The following is a 22,181-nucleotide window of genomic DNA, read 5'->3' on the forward strand; positions in this document are numbered from 1 at the left end:
TGGGCATTGTGGTGCAGTTTTTTGTTTTTGGTTTTTTGTTTTCCTGGGAATGAGAATTCAGGAGAAAGGTATAAACCCAAGTTGGAGCAGTAACTGAGTCTGTTACTTACTTATGTGGCCATCTTGCCCCCAGGGGTTTCTTAACCTGTCCTGGTTCTTTGCCGTGGAGATAAAACATGAGCTCACCAACCATGTGAACATCTCCCTACTTCCTCTTGGGTATGAAAGAGGGATGCTGTCCCTTCCCCACAGATCTTTGCTAATGTGAAATTTTAGATTATTAAATTTGGCGTGATTCCCAGATGAGTCTGATTTCACAGTGCTTTTTGCTTAAGTGGTTCCTTAGACTAGGAGTTGCTGAGGACAGATGGACCCACATGCTAACCAACCTCCCGGAGATAGTTATGTGGGCCCTGCATAGAGGCACGTGATGTAGGGGAGCCTGTCTGGAGCAGGTTGCAGATTGACCTCGAGGGGTGGGCATGCAAAGACTTAACTGCCATCCATCTGACCAGAAGTAACCTAGTTTCAGAAATGCTCAAGCCATAATTGGAAGTTCCTCCCAGCTAGCTATAAGGGAATCCTTGATCTTTAAGGCAGCTCTTCAGCGCATTGAACCTGAAGACACCCCAGTTCACTGCTGTTCTCGGTACAGCAGTAAAACTTGAAACTCTCCATTCAGCCACCTAAGTTGACTTAAGCTCTGCATCTCTCACTGGGAGTGGTTACACGTAACTTTGTTTTTTGAGATACTCTAGTGCAGGCTGGCTCAGAACTCAGTGACTCAAGCTGCTCTGCTCCTGCCTTAAGTGCTGGAGTTGCAGGCATGAACCTGCAGGCTTTGGCATACGAGCAGGTTCCTGGTGCCATCCTCTGTACAGTCTGTTGACCTGGGTCGGCATGAGAAACCTCAGTTTTGGTGGGAATTGAGGCTCAGCTGCTGGCATAAGCATAGTACTTGGAATTGCATTTGGGAATCCTATGTTCATTTCCCTACCCTCATCCCTAACTCCATTGCATCGGATTGGGATATCTTGGCAGCATCACCCGGCCTCCTTCCTCACTCAGATTTGACAGAAGTACTCCTATTGCAGTAGCAGCTGTGTAAGGAAAAAAAAAAACCTAGAATCCAGATTTGTCAGCACTGAGCTTCCGCTGCTGTTTGGTCTCTTCTCACCAGAGGAGGGAAGGACATTCCCGTAATGCTAAGGTGAGAGAGTGAATATGGAGGGGGTGTATTTGCTCTTGTTCATAGCTACTGCTCCAGGACCTTTAGAAGATTTTTATTGGTGACACCTTATGTTCTTTTAACATCTGACGTTCTCCCAGCACTTGGAGACAGAGGCAGGCGTACCTTTGGGTTCCAAGTCAGCTAGGGCTATATGGTAAGACACCGTATGTGGTTTAAAACACACCCAAAATCTTGTAAGAAGTTTCCAGCGAATAGGTGAGGCTGAATTACTGGTTTAAGGGTACAACTGTAGCTCTTTGGATTAGAGCTGGCAGAGGCTGTTGGGGAACTGAGAAAAGGAGGGGTCACGTCAGGACCCTGAGTCATTGCTTACTGTGTTTACGCCCACCCCCAGTAAATCCCCTGCTACTTGGATCTAAGAGATGGTGCAGAGCTACTCAGCTGCCTCAGCTTTCCCCTGACCTCACAGGCCAAAGGGTTTGCAGATGTTGCTTCCTTTGGAAGATCTCTTGCCAAGAAAAGCATTCCTGTGGGGAGGGGGTTCAAGTTGGACTGTGCCTGGAATGTTGTGTCAGTGTATTGCTAGCAGGACAGCTGCTGGAGCTGGGAATGTACTCCCAGTTGCTGCTGCTCTCACAGCGCTTTGAGAGCCGGAAATGCTGAGGGGTTTTTTTGTTTTGTTTTGTTTTTTCCATCCACCCAGCTTCAGGATCTGTTAATTGCTTGGTTCTGTTTTTTGTTCAAAGAAATGCCATGTTTGCATGAGTCACCCAGTTGCTCATTTACATATGAAATACTGTACACTCGCATATTTTAAGTTTAATGCATGCTTAAAACTAGTCTCTTGAGAGTTTGTTCAAAAAGTAATGTCAGATAGCTTAGTGTGGGGTACGTGGTAGCAATCCAGTGAAGTTATACCTGGCTGCTGTTGGTTTTTGGGGGGAGGGTTGGGGAGACCTGAGTTCTGGCGAAGTGAGAGCAGCAGTCTACCTGGCTGTCAGTCTGAGGCAGCACAAGCCGGAGCTGTTTGGGAAGCTTGAAAAGCCAGCATTGGAAACGCCGCCCACCAATGAAAGGGTTCATAAGCACTAGTTCTGTTCTGGGTCTGTTCTGTCCCTAGGTTGGAGAAAATGTTGATAACCTGACAGTCTCCCACTGAGGATGGTGAGCATAGTGATGAAGCATGTGGCATTGAACCTAGAATTTAAGGGCTGTGTCTGATTTCCTCAGGTCAGAAAGGAATAGCTTGGGAACTTGCAGGAAAAATCAGAAGTCTTAAAGTCTAAAAACAGGCAGGGTAGGGCAGCCGGTATTTCACATTAGGAAACAAGAAATCTGTCATCACGGCTCTTAGCCTACTTGGACTTAGGACTTGACTAGATATCAGAACAGGCTCCTGGTATCTACTCAAGAACCTTGCTTCTGAGTAATTCTGAATCTGGATTAAGTGTTCGGACCTGGACCTCACTAGCTGTGACTGGTGCTTGCTCAAAGCAAGTATTAAGTTTGGAAGTTAACAGTTTTAGAAAAAGAGGCAGATGAATGTTCACTTTGAGGTTGCTGAAGGGGCTGTCTTCAATTCAGCTCCACCATACCCAGTCAGAATCCTGAGTTAGTCCGCCTGTTTCTGACCTTTGCCTGGCTCTTACATTTGCAACCCACAGGCCCATTTTATTTATTTTGTGGGAATATATAGGCATGTGTGTGATATGTGTGGTTTTAGGCATTCAGGAGACAACTGGTAGTCAGTTCTACCATGTGGGACCTGTGGCTCAAACTTAAATTTTCAGGCTTGGCAGCAGGTACAGTTACCAGCTGAAATGCATTTACTTGCAAGCCCAAGAGTTCCTTTTTTTTTTTTTTTTGTCTGTTTAATAATGTATTCTTATTTTATGTGCATTGGTGTTTGCCTACATTTATGTCTCTGTGAGGGTGTCAGATCTTAGAGTCACAGACAGTTATGAGCTACTATGTGGGTGCTAGGAATTGAACCCTGGTCCCCTAGAAGAGCACTTTCAACTGCTGAGACATCTGTCTAGCTGTCCCCAACCCCCCCCCCAAGAATTGTTTTTTATTAGTTTTAGGGAGGATTTCATAGGCTCCTTTTGAAAGGCCATGGTAATGTGTATAAATAGGACATGGGAGTAAAGACAGGTCCTAACGTTTACTGGGAGTTTCAGGGACTGGTAATGTCACAGAGAAACACTAGGGAGGGACCCTTGCTGATAAGGAGCCAATGCTGTAACTAGAGAAAGGCAACTTAGCCACGAAGCTTTGAAAAACATCTGCTACAGGCCATGGAGCAAAGAAATTGGAAAAAAAAATTAAAAAGAAATCCATGGAAAAACACTGCACAATGGAGACTGATAACTTGAATGTGGCTGGGGTAACAGGAGTGCTGAACTGTTTTGAGGGTGGTCCTGGTTCTGGAAGACCTGGTACCACCTCCATCTTGAACTACCAGCCTATGAATGGGACACTTGGAGGAAAGGGTCAAGAGGTCCTGGAGAGGACACTTGTGTGTTGTGGCTGTGTCCCCATCTCTGCCTCTTTTGCCTGAGAGAATAGCCTTGGCAGAGCTTTTGTGGAGGAGGTGGGAAATTAGCTGGGTACATTCCAGTGTGGGCACATTGTCTTGCTGCAAGTTGAGGGAATGCAGTTTTCTCAATCTAATTAAGAAAGCCTCTCTTGAACACCATTCATTAGCATTAGGAAGAGGGTAAGCCCTTGTGTCCAGGCCAGCATTCCCAGACTAAGCTTTGTGGAGTTAATTGAGTGACCCTTACTAAGAGGTCTGCGTTCATGTTGAGGAAAGTGCAGCTACCCCCTGGTTGATAACTTGATAGCTTTCAACACACCACCACCACCATTGTGATGATACCTAGTGGTGGAGAAGCTGAAGGATCCTATGGGGAATGGAGGTAAACACCCTTAACTACTCATAAAATTAGGGAAGTGTGCTGGCACACAACTATAATCATACTACAAAAAGTTTGCTATAAAATTTTGACAAAGTAGCTGGCATGGTGGCACATGTCTTTAATCAAAGCACTCAGGGAGGCAGAGGCAAGCAGATTATTGTGAGTTTGCGGACAGCCTGGGCTACAAATTGAGTCCAGGACAGTCAAGGCTACACAGAGAAACTTGTCTTAAGAAACCAAAAACCAAAACAAATTTTGGCAAAGAAAGAGGAGCTGTCCCTACTTCTGTAGGGTCACTCAGCCTAGAGCCAGCATTACCAGCGAAGCAAAAGTGGCTGTGTCTGCAGGTGTGGTTTAGTCTCCAAATGTTCCCATGAGGGCTGTCTCGGGCTTTGGGTAAACACATTTCTGAGCTCAGGTGTGTCTGCAGATAGGTCTTAAGTCTTTTCTGGGTCCTCAGCAATTTGAGCCCCACCCCCCCAAACTCTCCTAGCCACCATCAGCTGTATTCAGTTTTGTGGTGAGAGACTCCAGGTATTCTGGAGAGGGCCTAGAATTTTCCCTTAAAACCAGTCCAATTCACAAACTAAAGACACCCCCAGATTAACCCTCGGGGCGGTCCCCTAGCCTTGGCTGTGTTTGAGGCTCCCTCCTACTCTAGGCTCACTCCAAGACAGGCTAGGGCCATAAGGCTCCGCCCCACCCTGCCCTTGCTGGCTCCCTTTCTAGAATCAAGTCTGAGCTGCTGTGGCTTGCTCCCCACCCTCTGACGGGAAGACTGCACTGTAGGCTGAGGGGCCAACGGCCTCTCCCATATGGCACCTGCTCCAGGCCCAGAGTTGCTTAAAGCTTCCAGCAGTCTGTAGAAGCCCACACACTGGCAGGTGAGCAGGTAAGCCGCATTTGGAGCTTTCTTTCACGTGGCTCCCCCCTGACCCCTGTCGCCCGGTCCTCCTGTCTCCCTGTCCCAGAAGGATGCCTTCCCCGCATTGATTCAACAGCTGGAGAGACTTTAGCTAGGGCTGACAAAGAAGGTGCTGGTTAAGAAACTCTGAAATGGTATGAACTATCTGCTGTGGAGTTTCATTTTTTTTTTTTAACCTTTGCTTTCACAGCCTTGCCAGAGCAAAACAGAGGCATGTAATTATCAAATCCACTTCCCCGTGTTCCTGTCTGAGTTTTGTCAGTTGACAAACCCACATTCTGAATTGCTTTTGGCTTCCTGGGAACTGAAGATTGCTTTAGGTCTCAATGTGCCATGTGTATGAATTATTGTTTGTATGAACTTCGTGGTCAAAAATTAATGAGGCTAGCTGGCATGGTGGCACTCTCCTGTAATCCCAGCATGTGAGAGGTGGAGGTGGGAGGATTAGTTATCCTTGGCTACTTAGCAAGTTCAAGAACAGCCTCAAAAAAAAAAAAAAAGGAACACACGGGTGGGGCTGGGCAGAGAGAGCTCAAGTCGGTAAAGCTCAGCCAGGTGTCGAAGACCTGAGTTCTTTCCCTAGAGCCTGTGTGAAGAGTCGCTGGGCATGGCGGCATGCAATTCCAGTGCTGAGGAGGTGGGGCTCAGGGCTGGCTGGCCGGGCAGTCAAGCCTGCAAGCCTGCTCTGTTAGTCCCAGGTCAGTAAGAGACCCTGTCTCACAGAAAGATGGGCAGTGACTAAGGAACCAGTGGCTCTCTGGCCTCTGCATTGCAACATACACGCACAGAAAAATGACACAGGTGAGCCAGTGTCTCCAAAATGATAGTGAAGTGTTCTACTATCACAGTTTGCTTTTTTTATTTTTATTAAACAGGGTCTTACTGCGCAGCCCTGGCTGCCCCAGAACTCGCTATGTAGACCAGGCTAGCTTCAAACTCTGTCTGTATCTACCTCTATACCTGGCCTAACCATTTTTTTTCAAGCTCTCTGTACTTGCCCCATTAACAAACCCATCTCTGAGTGCCTTTGTTCCCTGTAAAGTTCAATTGTTTCTAGATGGCTTTGTAACTAGCAACTTAACTTCCAGGGAGGATGAATGTCATCTCACCCAGTATCCCATTCAAACCACCACACCACCTCATCCACCTTGCACAGCCCAGGCCTAAGAGATCTCAGAAGACGCAGTAAGAAATCCCAGGCTTCCAGCCTGGAGACGCTGCTTCTGGTCCCCGCACTGCGACTGCTCTGGTGGATTGCAGGGTATTCATGTGGTGCAGCATAGTGAGCAGCCAGCTGCTCCGGATGGATCCCAGTGTCCCCCGCACCACTGGCCGCACCTGGCAGGCCATGGGCCCTCACGACTCCTCAGGCGCCTTTCTTGTGACAGAGACCTGTGAACACCTGTACACGGGTGACGTGAGCCAACACAAGTACACATCTGCTAGTTAGCCTATCTTCGTCAGAGCTTTGAAGAAGGTACCAGAGTAAACAGGAGACACGTAGGAAGTGCATTCACTTTCTCAGCCAAAATAACCTCTTAGGGCCTTTTTAAGAATCACTGTTATTCCCTCCTCTTTCCAGAGCTTATTCTCCACCCAAAATAAATACCTGGGGTAAAGGGCAAGGATTTTTGAGACCTTTTCATATTGCACATGGGTTAGCCCCCCTCCCAGGAATTACAAGACATAGTTACTCATCTCTGGTCCTTGGCCCGCTGTTGGTGTGGGTGGGGACTTTGTTCTCGGGGTTTTTTTTTGTTTGTTTTTTTTTTTCAGGAAAGAATTGGGAGCAATGTTGCACAGTGTTTAATAACTTGGTTTGTGTGCACATAGAAGGCTGATCTTGAACAGTCGCCTACAATCATGTCATTGCACTGTGATTTGAATGTAAAAGAAAGGTTAGGAAGGGCCTTGGGAAACAGAGGTGTATGCATGAAGCTTCTAGCATATCTCATGCCTGAGAAGCATTTAAAGGACTAGCTGGGGACTTTCCCTGGGCCATTACCAAGCTGAGCAGGATGAGAAAGGCCGGGAAGGGCATGTTCTCCCGAGCTGAGTGGCTGATAGAAGACTGATTCATTTTGTTAGACTTTTTTTTATTTAACCCCTGCCTCTCCTGAGGGGGGAAAAAAAAAGAAAAAACAACTGGGTGTCAGGGTCAAACCTCCTTTGGATGACCCCAGGCTCAGGCCTTTCCCCCACTTCCAGTCAGGAATGTCATCCTTCACTTCTATATTAGTTACTTTTCTATTGCCGAGGTAAAACACCACGACTAAAGCAGTTTATAAATGAGTTTAGCTGGCCTTACATTTCTGGGGCATTAGAATTTGTACTGATGGCTTGAGCAGCAGCTGAGAACCCACATCTAGATCCCGGAGCCGGAGGCAGAGAGTGTGCTGCTGACTAGAAACCTCAGAGCCCGGCCCTAGTGACGTAACACCTTCTCTTAGACCCCATCTCCTCATCCTTCCTTGTGTGCCCACCAACTGGAGATCAAGTACTCACATGCCCAAGACTTACGGTGGACAGCCATCTCATTCAAACCACCACACCACCTCATCCACCTTGCACAGCCCAGGCCTAAGAGATCTCAGAAGGTACCAGAGTAAACAGGAGACACGTAGAAAATGCATTCATCTTCTCAGTCAACAAAATTAGAAGGGGAGTTGGTATTGGGAACCCAAGGTAGGTAGCGGGCTCTTCTGCTTTTGAAATAGGCATGTAGCTTGTGTGTAGAAAGTGGCGACCCTGCCCTCTGGGTTTTGAGGAAAGCTCTAAGTGGAAGAATGCGAGAAGCTGACTAGACAGAGGCCGGGAGGAAGAACCAGGAAGAGCGATGCCTAACACTGAGGGGAGTTTGGGTTAGGGTGACAGGTTCGGGTGTGCTTCCGAGCTGGGCAAGGGAAAGGGGGCAGACAGGGGAGGACATGAGATGGGTCAGTGGGAGCCAGACTGAAGAATACTGGGGAAAGGAGAATAGCAGCTTCAGTGATGTGGGATTTAAGGGGGCACAGAGACCCTGTGCTGACAGTGTCCAGGGTTGGGATGCCATTAGGAGTCTGGAACATATCCAGTCTTCTACACTATCTCACGGGCTTCGGTGACACCCAAAATAAAGAGCTGCAGAGAGTGGGAGCCCCAGAGAGTGGGAGCTTCAGGAAAGGCCTGGCATAAGGAAGCCTGGATTGAGACTTGGGTCCTGTGACTCTGGGTCTAGTCCCTTCACCAGAGCACATGGCTCTCTTCAGATGACAACCTGGAACAAGGAGGTTTCCTTCAGCTGTTCTGGAAGTCTGTAGAAAGTCTCTGGATGCCACAGCTGCAGCTGTCTCTACTCTGTTCTGCTCCTGAGATGTCACTGTCCTGGGGCTCCCTGACTTGGCTTTGGGAGGAAGAGACATCATGTCTGAAAGTAAAGTCTGGATCCCTAAATCTGAGAGAGACTTTGGAAACCTGAGAACTTTATCCCCAAGCCTGGAACAATCCCTAGGGAGTTCTGTGTTCTCATGTCATGAGGGCTTGCGTGCGAGAGCCATGTCCCTCAATTGTGGGGCATCTCTTGGGACCTGAGCTGTATTTGGCCTGGGAACTTACCTCTTAAGCTTCCCAGAATCATCCACAATTGCTTTAAATGCATGGAAGCCCAGAAGGGGCTGCTGTCTCTGCTTGGAGAACCAGCCAGGCTGCCCCTGGGACCCTCTCCAGGATGGGGGTTGTACATGGATTGGGACATGGCTCTAATTAGGAAGGTTCTGGTGATAAGCTTGGAAAGTCAGACAGATTTGGGACTTCCTGGCAGCTATAGAGGAAGATCATTCCCCACTTTAAGGCTTTCTGGGTTATCTACCCATCAACTTTCACAGTCCAAGTAAGGCTAAACTGTGACCCAAGATTCCAGAACTAGGACCCAGCCTCATGTCTGGCCTGTCACTCACGTGTCCTCTACACCATGCCCCCTCCAGCAGACAGCAAAGAAGCTCTGCTTCCTTGTCTTTCGGCTTTCCTGTGTCTTTGGTATCTCTTCGCAGGCAGTTTTTCACCAGCTCAATCATTTCTCCATCTGCAGTGGTGTTGAGCCAGTGCACACTGTTGTGCAACCGATCTTGCAAAACAGAAAGCCTACCCACTAAAGGACACCCCAGCCCTCTCCCCAGCCCTCTCCCCTGATGGTGCCCTTTCAACTTTCTCTCTCTGATTTTGACCCGTTTGTCTAACTAGGTTGCGGTCTCTTGCGAACCAGTGCATTTTACTTAGCGACATGTCCTCATGTTTCTCCATGCTGGAGAATGTGGCAGGGTTCTCTTCCTTCTTCGAGCTGAAAGACATTTCAGTGTACATGTACCTATGCATGCAGAGGCATTTCATCTGTCTATGGACTCTCGTGCGGCTTCTGTCTTTGTCTAGAGTGAATAAAGCCACTTTGAACATGGGTGACTTGAAGTTTCCTTCCAGTCTTTGCTTTCAGCTTTTTGGCTGGACTGTGTGTTAATTCATTTTTTTTCTTGGCGGAGGGGGCGTTTCAAGACAGGGTTTCTTTGTGTAACAGAGCCCTGGATGTCCTGGACTTGCTTTGTAGAGCAGGCTAGCCTTGATTCCTCAGAGGTCCAGCCGTCTCTGTCTCCTGAGTGCTGGGGTTAAGGCATGTGCCACCTTGCCCAGCCTGTTTTCAAATGTTTCTGAGACACCACTGTACACGTACACGCTCACAGGCCACGTGTCTCCACATCCTCAGCAAAGGTAACTTTCTGGCAGTCACTGTTGATAATAGCCACCCTGATGTGTTGGTGCCTCGGAGAGGCTTGTATTTATGTTTCAGAGATGATTAATGACCTTTTCATATGCATGTTGTCTATTTGTGTATGATCGTTAGCAAACTATGCAAGTCCTTTGCCATGTTCTAGTTAATGGAAGGAATCCTTTATAAACTCTAGGTATTAACCCCGAAGCAGCTAGATTCATACATATTTCCTCCGCTCTGTGAACTGCCCGTTTACTCTTGGGTTATGTCCCTGTGTGCACAAACTTCTGCAAACGCCACACATACCAATCTTCTTTCTTCATTCTTCAATTTTTTAATTATTCTTTTTTTTTTTTTTTTATCCATGTCTCTTGGATGACACAAGTTAATTCATGTCAGTTGCTGCAAAAACTTTAAATTTTAATGTGGTTCCACTTAGCTGTTCCTGCTTTAGCAGCCTGGATTAAATTCTTTTTTTCTGTGTATGGGTGGTGTTTTGCCTGCATGCATGACCATGGTCCTGCAATGCCACAGAGGACATCCGATCCCCTGGAACTAGAGTTCTAGACAGTCGCGAGCCACCATGTGGGTGCTGGGAACCAAACTCAGGTCTTCTGGAAGAACAACCAGGTCTCTTAACCACACGGAGCCATCTCTCTGCCTCTCGCTGTCTGCATTTTTTTTTGGTCTACTATCTGAGGAGTAACCACCACCAGGTCCAGAGTCAGGAAACCTTTCCTTTCGTTTTCTCCTGGGAGTTAGAAAGTTTCCAGTCTTACATTTCTTAAGTCTCAGGCAGCATTGCAGACCCCGGCACCAAAGAATTGCTCAGCATTGCAGACCCAGGCGTGAAAGAGTTGCTAAGTCTTTAAGAGTTGCTCAAAGTTGGTGGGAGAGACTGGGGTTTATGAGAGGCTTCAGGGGAAGAATGACTAGGGCCTTGTTCAGGGGATTCCTAGTGCTTATGAATGGGTGGATTCCACACACTGGAAAGTCCCTGGCAAGAGAGCTGGCTTTCACTGAGGGGCAGTTAGCAGGGTGGAGAACTTGTGGACTGAGAGTTCCCTACCAGTGGAAGCAAGTCAGGAGGGGCTGGTGAGCCACAGAGGAAACTCCCACATGACATGAGGACAAAGCCGGTGTGTCCCTGTGTCTTTTTGATGTGATCGGTCTAGGCAAGGATACAGCAAGTGTGTGCCCAATGGACATCGGGGAGTTGCAGACAAACCTTGACCCCAGCTGCTGCATTTCACACTGGGGTCACACCCAGTGCTGACGTAAACAGGCTGAACCACCCATCCTTGCCTCAACTGTACCACAGGTCCTATTCCCACCCGAGAACTAGGCCTGGGTAAGCTGCTGCCTGAGGCAGCCAGCAGCCGCTCTATGGGATTTGAACTCATACCCTGTGGCTGGAGCTCTCCTGTCCACCTCCCCAAGCTGGCTGCTCCCGCTGGCGGCCTGCTGCTCAGGTCCCAATGCTCTGCTAGTTCCTGAGCCAGCTGCCGCAGTCTCTCCTCACTCCTGAGCAGAGAGTCAGCACTGCCAGCTTCCGGCCTTGCCGGCTTCTCTGAGAGCTAGGCTCAGGCCGCTCAGTGTCACAGGATTTGAGGGCAATGATAGGTTTGACCAGGAGCCACCGTATTCCACCAGATGGGAACCTCCTGGGCTGCGGATGTAGCTCATTTGGTGGCTTGCTTACTTAGCGTGGTGCATGAAACCCCGGGTTTGATCTCCAGCACTGCAGAAACTGTGCATAATGGTGCTTCCCTGTAATCCCAGCACTCTGGAGGTGGAGGCAGGACCATCAGAAGTTCAAGGTCTTGGCTATGTGGTGAGTTTGAGGCTAGTTGGGAGACCAAGAAACTCGGTCTCAAAACAAAAAATGAGCGGGGACCTTTCTGAATAGCTTTCTTCCAGGGCTCAAAGTCGAGCTGTAGCATTGAGTTCAGTTTTGTTTTTGTTTTTTTTTTTTTTTTTTTTTTAATTTAACTATGTACTTGCAACCCAGCCCTCTGGGTGCCAAGACCAGAATTCACCGAGCGCTGTCTTATCATCTGCTGGGCAACAAATGTCATCTTAAATTGTAGTGATTCAGTGGCTTCCTCTGACTCAGCTCTCAGGCAGGATGACTGTGATGTCCGCAGCTGCAGTGGAGGAGGTCCAGGCAGGGAAAATGGTTCATCCAGATTGCCACTGTCATCCGGTGACACTCACCCACTGGGCAGTCTCAGGGAGCTTCTCCTGTGCCAGGCAAGGAGCATGGCCTCTGACAGACGCTAGTTCAGGACTCGGGGAGTCCATCAGGCAAAGCGGGGCCGATGGTACAGCAGATGAGGACACTGACCTGAAGATCTGTGTTGGCGGCTGGGTCTCAGGGTAGTAATGGAATGCCCCTCACTGGCTCTGGGATTCCATGCACGGAGGCCTTTCCTTCCATTCTTCTGCTGGCCTCCTCACTATCCTGAGTGGGGTTTGGGGAAGGATACTTTATGATGGATGGAAGAGCTGCTTAGGGGTTCCCCCAAGCTACCACAGTGGGTAGAAGAAGGTGGCACCCCTCTCTCCTTAGGCTCATTTCTTCCCCCTGCCCTGGACATGCCCTATAGTTCTCCCATGGCCTCCCTGGAGGGGCTGTCCCAGAGGCCTGATGAGGCATAGGCTGGAGACCAGCTGGACCAGCTGAGGCTGGGCTAGAGCCAGGTGCTTTCCGTATCTCCCTACTGCCCTCCAGGCAGCAAAGTGGCTTTGTGGCTGTTTCTCGGGAGAGGCTGTGGCTTGGTCTTGCTCACTGCCACTCCCCCTCTTGAACGGTGAGAAAAAGCCACTCCACCCACCCCACCCCCGTGCCCCAGAGACAGGGCTTCTCTCCGTAGCCTTGGCTGTCCTGGACTTGATTTGTAGACCAGGCTGGCCTCAAACTCACAGAGTCCCGCCTCTGCCTCCCTGAGTGCACTGCACCCAGCTGGGTTTTGAACTCTTGACCCAGCCCTGTAAAGCATGGCTGTGAGGAGGAAGACAAGGTGGAAGGGAAAGGGAGAGAGGAGGAGGCTGAGCCAGGTGTTAGAGGCACATGAGGACTCGAAGCCTGCCAGTCTGCCTGCAAAACCACAAAAATCTCCTGAAAAAAACTAATGTTAAAAAAAAATCTTAAAGCTTTCTGTAAAAACTAATCAAGAGAATGGAGATGATCTCAGTGGTAGAACTCTTGCCTAGTGTGCCCAAGGCCCTGGCACACTCCCCAGAACCACAGAAGTGAAATAGGATAAATCATGGACATGGTGGTACATACCTGTAATCCTAACACTTAGGAGTACAGAGGCAGGAGGATCAGGACCTTAAGGTCAGCCTTGGCTACACAGTAAGTTGGAGGTCAGCCTGAGCTGTGTGAGATCCTGACTCAGCTTTCGAGTTTTAGAACTGAGCATATTTGAAGTGGATTTGCTCTCCCCTAAGACCAGAGGCTCCGGGCTGTACAGCCAGGCGAGCCTAACCCTGATGTACTCAAGCTCAAACATAGGGAATCTGCTGTGCTGACTCTGAACCTGCAGGATTCCCAGGTCTCCTCAACCCCCCACCCCCCACCCCCGCCGTAGAGTGGGGGAGCTGGTAGAGTCTGTGGCTGCATCGGCTGAAGTTTAATGGCTCCCCACTTGCTTGTTGTGGGACCCCGGTTCCAGGCATCTGACACTTTCTTCTGGCCTCCACTGGCACCAGGCACACACGTGGTGCACAGGCACATACAAGCAAACATCCATACAAAACAAACAAATAAAAACCCTAAAAGCAAAAAATGCAATAAAATGGGTTTCAAAGAATATTATTGCTTTACAGCTGGATGCAGTGGGCCGTTCCTATAACCCCGGCATTCAGGAGACAGAGGCAGGAGAATATTGAGATGGTAGCCAGGCTAAAACTACATGTTGAGTTCCAGGCCAGTCTGGGCTACATAGCAAGACCCTGTTTTAAACAAACAGCAAAAAATAACATTATTTCTTTGCAACGTTACCACAGGAAAGTCCGGGCGTCACTTCACTTGTGTCAGCTCCCTCCCGTTAATTCGGAACATGAATGACAACACACAAAAGCAAGAAAAAACAAGAGGGTGAGCCAATGAAAGCAACTCTCTCAGGTTGCTTGTCAAAACTTAAATTGAGTATTGCATTAGTTTTCAGACATTTAAATGCACCCGGTGTACTTCTGGATCCCTGGCCCAGGACTGCTGCTTCCTGCGAGGAAACAGGTCCGCATAAAGCTGTCTGTGCAGCCACTGCAGCATAGCTTGTACACGATTTAGATTGCAAAGGGGGCTGGTGAGCCGGCCACTGGCCAAAGGTGATTGCTGCCAAGCCTGAAGATCTGATCGCTCCAGCCCACCTAGAGGAGGGGGAGAACCTACTCCCACAAGCTGTCCTCCGACCTCCGCCTACATTGCCACAGCAGGCACTTGTGTGCACAAGCTTGTGCATGCAAACACACTTACATAAACAAATGAATACATGTAATAAATAGACAAATAAATACCTAAAAAAAAGGGCAAAGATTACAAAAGGCTAACGGTTGGCTACAGGAGACAGACTCCATGCAGTGGTGTACTTAGCAGCTGGTGGGAAAGGGAGGCTGGGTCACAGATGTCCAGATAGACTGAGCGATGTATGAATCAGCAGTCCGTTAACTTCCAGAGCAGACATTTTCCCTCTCTTTCTTCCAGTTTTGGAAATGAAAAGCCTGGAAGCAGCATATCAGCAGAATATCACACTTCTAAGGGTTCCAAAGGAGGATGCTTCCTGGCCAATACTTGGCAATCTCAGCTTGCTACACTTACCACCTCTTTATCTATGCTCTGTTATCAAACGGCCCTGTGCATCTCTTCTCTAGTGAGGACCCCAGTGACCTGATTCTGATCCTACCCTAATCTGGCCACATCTTCACTAATGGCATCCATAAAGATGATTTTGATCTTTGTCGTTTTTTCAGGTAGCGTGTCTCTCTGTAGTCTCGGCTGATTTGGAACTCACTAACGCAGCCCAGGCTGGCCTCATGCTGGCCTCAGGCTTGTAGCCATCCCCCCCGCCGCCCCCCCTATTAAGCCTCACTGGGATTACAAGCCGTGGAGGTCAGCTCTGCAAAGGCTGGTTCCAAGTCAGGTCACATGGCGAGGAGGTTCAAGGTGGATATGTCAGGGTGCCTGTCATTCATCACGTGTGTGGTGTGCTACCCCTGCAGGCAGGGAGGTGCCTGGGTGCTCTGGCTTGGTAATGGGAGGCTCAGGGAACATACACAGAGAAGTCTCTGGAAGAAGCACAGAAATGACAGGACTGTGACGGGGACTGAGGAAGGTGATTTCACGCCATGTTCCCTCCTGCCCTCTTTAGGGGTGAGGCTTGTGGCCCAAAGGTCTTTAGCTTTGCGAAGGCAGGAGGCGGGGAAGGGGGATGTAGCTTGTAGCGTCCGTCTGCTTACCACCTCAACCTCTGCTGCGGGGCGATGGGACCTGCAGATCACTGAGCCCAGGGACAAGTGCTTCTGAAGGTTCTGGAGCGACTCTCCACCCTAGGCTGGGTTCCACGTTAAAGAAATCAGCTCCTACCAACCCTCAGGAAGAACTGGGCTCTTCCTATGTCCCCCCCTGTCTTCTCATAAATTGTCACGAGTGATCTGTGAAGGGAAGGAGGTGAGTTCCCATTTCTTGGCTTTGTGTTATTGTTGTTGTTGTTTTGAGACTGTCTCATGCAGCCCAAGATGCTCTCATACTGTCTATGTATTTGAAATGATCTCTTGCCTCTACCTCCCAAGTGTTAGGATTACAGGCTTGTGCCACTATGGCTGGCGTGTGCCATGGACACCCTAGTGTAAGCACTCTATCAAGTGGTTTCTGTCTATTTGTGAGGCCCCCCCACTCCACTTCCTCCCTCTCTGTGCCTGTTGGGGCTGGTAGAACCACCTTTCTCTCTCTCTCTCTCTCTCTCTCTCTCTCTCTCTCTCTCTCTCTCTCTCTTTCTTTCTCAGCTTCTTGTCCACTCTGACTTGGCATCCCCGGTAGTACCAGCGGCTAGCCTCAGAGTTTCCCATCTTTGTTTGCCAAACCCCTGGGCACCCAAGAGAGGCTCTGCTCAAAGATGCACCTAGAGCAATAGGCTTTCTCTCTGCTGCTCAGAGTGAAACAAGGACTTCATGACCTTTTTGAGAAGAGTCTGCTACCAGAGGAATGTAGGGATGTAGGGTGGGGTGGGAGGCTGCATGTAACCAGGGCAGGCTGGCGAGCGGAGAATGAGGAAGCTGGGACTGCCTCCCACCCAGGGCCCCAGACCTTCCCATTAGCTTGGCCTGGAGACCAGGAACCACAATCACGTCTCCTTCCAGCTGAGGCAGGAGAAGAGAAATGCAGAGGCAGAAGAGAAAAACCACCCTTTCCCTTCCCAGCAGGCTCCTTAGCGTTCACTGCTTGACAGGTGATGCTCTGAGTTAGGAGCCTGGAGTCTGGGGAGGCTCTTGTTCAAGCAGGATCTAGAGATGTAAACGTGAGGGGGTAATCAGTTCCATGGCTTCAGGAGCGTAGCAGAGCCAACCCAGTCCAGGGCCCCAGGGATGGGGAAAGGCGTGGCATCCTCAGCAGCAGCCACGGAAAATCGAGACACGAACCCAAAGTCAACAAGTGTAAGGCCAAACCTGTGGCCAGACCCTTGCATGCTGGGGGCGGGGAAGACACCCCAAGAACAGAAAACAAAGCTGCTCTGTTCACTAGGAATTCCATTTCTCCATTGTTCCCCTCCAGGGACATTCCTGAAGGGGTGAAATAGTGACCCGCTCAGTCCAAGTCCCCGGCATCTAATCCAAAGTGCCGGGAGGACTCAAAAAGGAAACAGGAAGAAGGAGATGGTAGCAGAGACAGAAAGAGAAAGGGGAGGAGAATGGAGAAGGAGATGGGGAGAGGGGGTGGATGCCAGGCAAGGAGCAGCAGTTAAGAGGCTCCTAGCCTCACCAAGATGAGGTGCAGGGTGAGTATAGGACCCTTTGGGCAGAGCAGGGGCTAGCAGGTGCTGGGGCAGACAGAAGTTGGCAGCCTTGAATGGCCCAAGCCTGATGGGAGAGCATTCTCATGCAAGTGTGTATTCATGTGTGTATGTGTGTGTGTGTATATACACATGCATGTTATGTGTATGTATGTTTGTATGTGCACATGGGTGCCTGTGTGAGTGTGTGCCTAAGTGTGTTTTCATGTGTGTCCATACTGGTGTATAAGTGAGTGTGATTTCTTTGCTGGTGGGGGAGGGGAGGATGTTCGTGTACCCACTGCAGCAGGTGCCAAGGGCTACTGGGCTGCAACAGGATGGGGGCCTCGCCCCCAGAGATCCTGGCTGCATGGAAGGCTGCCTGGCCCTGTGGGAATGAGAGTCTTTTGGGTCTCTTTAAAAACAGAGACACCCCTTTAGGAGGCAGGCATATCTCTGTGAGTTTGAGGCCAGTCTGATCTACAAAGCAAGTTTAGGACAGCCAAGGCTATACAGAGAAACCCTGTCTTGGGGAAAAAGAACCTTTTACAATAGTAATAAAATATACATAACATAAAATTTACCACTTTGATCGTTTTAAGTGAACAATCCAGTCACATTAATTCATACAGGGTATGCGACCATCACCATTATCTGTTTCCATCCCTGAACAAAAACTCTACCCATTAAATAACTCTCATTCCCCACCCACTCCATCACTCAGCCCCATTCTACCTCTCCTTCTAGGTACTTCAAATCATATGCACTTAGCAAAACAACACAAACGGGGATCTAAAGCCCTCTTCTGGTCTCTGAGGGTACTGCACACATGGTACACAGTTGTACACGCAAGCAAAACACCCATACATACAAAATAAAAATAAAGTCCCCAAAATTATTTAGATCACAAAATATAGAAGTAAAACGGCCATGAAATAAACTGCAAAAACTGGAATTTCATGTTCAATTTTGAATATATACTTTATTCTTTTTTTTTTTAATTTTTTTTATTTTATGTGCATTAGTGTGAAGGTGTCAGATCCCCTGGAACTGGCTTTACAGACAGTTGTGAGCTGCCATGTGGGTGCTGGGAATTGAACCTGGGTCCTTTGAAAGAGCAGACGGTGCTCTTAACCACTGAGCCATCTTCCCCTGCCCCGAATATATACTTTATAATCGAGATAAGGAGAAGGCAGGGAGAAGAGGGAATCCGGAGGATGGGATAAAAAGATAAGGAATATGTCAATCATTGCCAGACTTTCCTCAGACCCTTGCCACTCCTACCCTCCTCTAAACCACAATTAACCCACTTTCTGTTGCTATAGGCAAATTTGGATTTTCTAGTTTAAAATTAATATTATCTAGAGGGTGTTCTTTTTTTTGAGGGTCTGCTTTATTTTCCTTCTTTGTTTCTTTTTTTATTTCTCTCTTTCTTCCTTTTCGTTTGCTTGTGTTTTCGAGACAAAGTTTCTCTGTGTAACCCTGTAGACCCGGCTGGCCCGGAACTCAGAGATCCACCTGCCTCTGCATCCCAAATTCTGGGATTAAAATTCTGCACCACCAAAGCCTGAAAGATTGGTTTTTGTCACTGCCTATAATTATCTGAGATTCATCCGTACTACTGTACATACTAATAATTGACTTTATCACCAAGTAGTATTCCATTATGTGGATACACCATTTTTTAAAACTCATTTATCTCCTGTTGGACAGTGCAGATGTTTCTGGCCTTTGCTGTTAGAATATTGAAATAGAACAGATTTGTGTGTGTGTGTGTGTGTGTGTGTGTTTTATTTTATGTGTATGAGTGTTTTGCCTGCATGTATGTCTGTGCACATTATGCATGCAGTGTCTGCTGAGGCCAAAACAGGGCATTTGATTTTATGGGATTGGAGTTGCAGATAATTTTGAGCTATCGTGTGGGTTCTGGGAACTGAACCCAGGTCTTCTGCAAGAGCAACGTACACTCTTAAGCACTGGGCTGACTCTCCAGCCCCTTGGGTCTGGGGGTGGTGTGGCGTGCAGGCCACAGATAGAGGTCAGGGTACCACTCGGAGGGTTTGGCTCTCTTTCATTGAATGGATCTCAGGGGTGAAACTGAGATCAGCAGACTTGGTGGCAGCTGTCCTTTAACACCAAGCTGTCACACCAGTCCTGGTGTGACAAAGTCTAACGTAGCTCAGGCGGACCTCCAACATGCTCTATAGCTAAGGGAGACATTGAGCTGATCCATCTGCTTCCGTGTTCCAGGTGCTGGGATTACAAGCATATGCCACCCTGCTAATTTAAAATATTTTATTACACACACATATACATGCATACATACATACTTACATAATTAATTAATTAATTAATTATGGTTTTCTGAGACAGAGTTTCTCTGCATAGCCCTGGCTCTCCTGGGCAGGCTTTGTAGACCAAGCTGGCCTTGAACTTACAGAGATCCGCCTGCCTCTGCCTCCCGAGTGCTGGGATTAAAGGCAAGCACCACCACCTCCCGACTTTTTATTTTATATTTTTGTGTGGTGCTTCTGTGTCCTGCAGCTTTGCTGAACACAGTCAGTAGGTTTATGGTTTTTACTCCTTAGGGTTTTCTACACAAGTAACAGGACCGTCTAGACATCAGGACAGCCCTCTTCCTTTACAGTGTTTGTGCCTTTGGCGTCCTGTATGCTTGCTTTATGTTTTATTTTTATCGCACTGGCTAGACTCTACTGGACAAAGCGGAGCAGACAAGTCCTGTTCTAGGTGTAGGGGAAAAGCATCTCTCACAGTCTAGCTGCTGTCACAGGTGGAGGAAAGCTCTTTCACATCATTGCTGGCTGAGAGTTTTAGTCAGGGAAGGTTGCTAGGTGGTGGCAAAGACATTTTCTGCCTTGACTGAGACGACACTGGGAATTCCCTTTTTCAGTTTGTGAACACGACTGAGTTTTAAGTTGCTAAAGTAATGTTCTCTTACTAGGATACCATGGGAGCAGGACACTGGGCTTTGGGAGCCAGGAGCTTCCATCTGGGTCCGGTTCCTCATCAAGACCAGGCTTGAGATGGGGAGATAGCTCAGTCAATTAAGTGCTCCCTGTGTACTCATGAAGGCCTGGTTAGATCCTTCAAGACCATCATCATCATCATCATCATCATCATCATCATCATCTCATCATAAGCCAAAGTGTGGGGCACATTCGTACATGTGCCATCCCCTCACTAGGGTAGAGGAAATGAGGCTGAGACAGGCAGACCACTGGGGCTCATTGGCCAGCCTAGCCTGCTTGGAAAGCTCGAGACCAGCAAGAGACCTTGTCTCAAAATAAGAAGGGTGAGCCAGGTGCGGTGGTGCATGCCTTTAATCCCAGCACTTGGAAGGCAAAGGCCCATGGATCTCTGTGAGTTCGAAGCCAGCCTGGTCTAGGTGGCTGGTGTTCCTGAGGTTTGGTCTTCTGGCCTCCACACGCACATGCTTGTGCACGCCTGTATGCCGCACACATGAATACACACACACATGTGCACACACACACACACACAACCTTCTCACATACACATAAATATACACAGACACAGGAAGACACATGAACACAGACAGACAGGCACAGGCACACAGATGGACCAGGGGGGCCTGGGCACGGGGGGGGGCATTTCTTCTGCTCTGGTTTCGGTTTGTAGTAGGGTGGCTCAGCCTGGTCATTCCAAGGTGCTGCTCCCTTCGAGGCTGGTGTGAGCCCTGTTGCTCTCTCATGAAGAGAAACTCGAGGGCAACAGTCTCCCCAAAGGGAGCATCTTAACCCCCTGGACGCCACCCCCACCCACGTCAGGGGAAGAGGGGAAGTAGATCATGGAGGACTTTATCCCACTGAGGCTTGTGGGGCTACCCAGGGCCTGTGCCAGCCATTTTCCCCCAGCTCCTGAGGGGCGCTCCTCTAATTGCTGCTTGGCCTAGCTTGGCTTCTCCATCATCCCTGATGTCCAAACTGTTCACTCAGATTTCATCTCTCTGGGGGTCTGCCCAGCTAGGACCACCCCCTGGGAACACAGTGGGCGACAGCAGCAGGCTGTCTCCCAGGGGCAGTTCTCCACGTGAGATGCACAGCATGCGCCGAGCGGAGCTGAGGTGATGTCAGTGTGGCCATTGCTGAAGGTGCCCCAGTGTAAGTGGCTTGTGTGTGGTGACCAGAGGGAGCCTCTCTAGGAGGGAATGGGCAAGATCGAGTCTGCTGGGAAACATCCCACACAGAATATTCTAGACCAGTGGGTCTTAGCATCACTAATGCTGTGACCCTTTCATGCAGTTCCTCATGTTGTGGTGACCCCCCCCAAACCATAAAATTATTTTTGCTGCGTCTCCATAACCGTAACTTTTCTACTGTTACGAATTGTAATGTAAATATCTGATATTCAACCCCTGTGAAAGGGTCGGTTGACAAAGGGGTCGTGACCCACAGTTTGAGAACCACTGTTCTAGACAGAGGGAAGGCAAAGGAAGAGTTGGACAGTGGGGACAGTGGGTGGCACTGGGGGAGGAGGCTGGGAGAGGAGGCAGGAAGGCCAGGCCAGGACACAGTTGCTCCAGAGGCTGTGGTGAGAGCCAGTGGTTAATCTAAGTGTAGATTCCAAGAATCTTCTTGAAATGATAAGAAGAAAAACAAGATACTTTGTAGCTTTCCCCACTTTTCCCCTTTGCAATTTTTAAATTACATTTTTTTTTGTATTTGTGTGTGTGTATGTATGTGCTATTGTGTATATGTGGGGTCAGAGGACAGACTGTGAGTCTGTTTTCTCCTTCTACCATGTGAGTCTCAGGGATTGAACTCAGGTTATCAGGTTTTCAAGTGCCGTTACCTGATAAGCCATCTCACTGGCTTACACTTTTGTGGGTTTGGAGGCCATTTATGCAGGAATACATTTGGACCCAAAAGGAAGAGTTGGCATCCACCAAATCCACTGTACTTGCCAAGTCCAGTTCCCACTGCTTCAAGGAGGAAGGGGCTCAGGGGCAGCATGTGTCCTCCTGCGAGTCATCTTGTCACAGCTCCTGCCTCGATATACCCCAGGGGTCCGTTCACTGTGTCTGCCTTCAGACACAGTGGAAGGCTGGGAAGACTTTATGGTACTCTTTGTTTACTTATTATTTTGTTTGATTTTGTGACAAGGTTTTGTGTAGTTCAGGCAGGCTTCAAACTCACTCTGTCATCGAGGATTACTTTTCACTTCAGATCTTCCTGCCTGGGGCCTCCTGAGGGCTGGGGTTCCAAGCGAGCCTCATCACAGCTGGCTTGTGTGCCGCTGAAAAGCCTTTCCCGCCTCTCTCGCCTTATGCTTGCCCTCTCAAATCATGCGAAGCAGAACCTTCATCTCAGGCTCTGCTTCCAGTCAGGAGAGTACGCTCTGTGGCCTAGAAACGGGGGCTCTGTGATCAGACACC

The 22,181-nt window shown here is 48.8% G+C and overlaps 1 protein-coding gene across 3 annotated transcripts in view; it reads left to right on the plus strand.

Moving 5' to 3' along the window:
- The first annotated feature begins 4,839 nt into the window (after positions 1-4,839).
- Positions 4,840-22,181, plus strand: part of Il34 (interleukin 34) — a 55,500-nt gene continuing 38,158 nt past the window's right edge. Inside the window, exon 1 of one of the 3 annotated variants that reach the window (XM_021632552.2) lies at positions 4,840-5,005. The gene's annotated coding sequence lies outside the window, so the exon portion shown is untranslated. The remainder of the gene's footprint in view (positions 5,006-22,181) is intronic. The other 2 variants (XM_021632548.2, XM_021632549.2) reach the window with 2 other exon arrangements.

Source organism: Meriones unguiculatus, chromosome 10, assembly GCF_030254825.1.
Source record: "Meriones unguiculatus strain TT.TT164.6M chromosome 10, Bangor_MerUng_6.1, whole genome shotgun sequence".
Classification (NCBI taxonomy): domain Eukaryota; kingdom Metazoa; phylum Chordata; class Mammalia; order Rodentia; family Muridae; genus Meriones; species Meriones unguiculatus.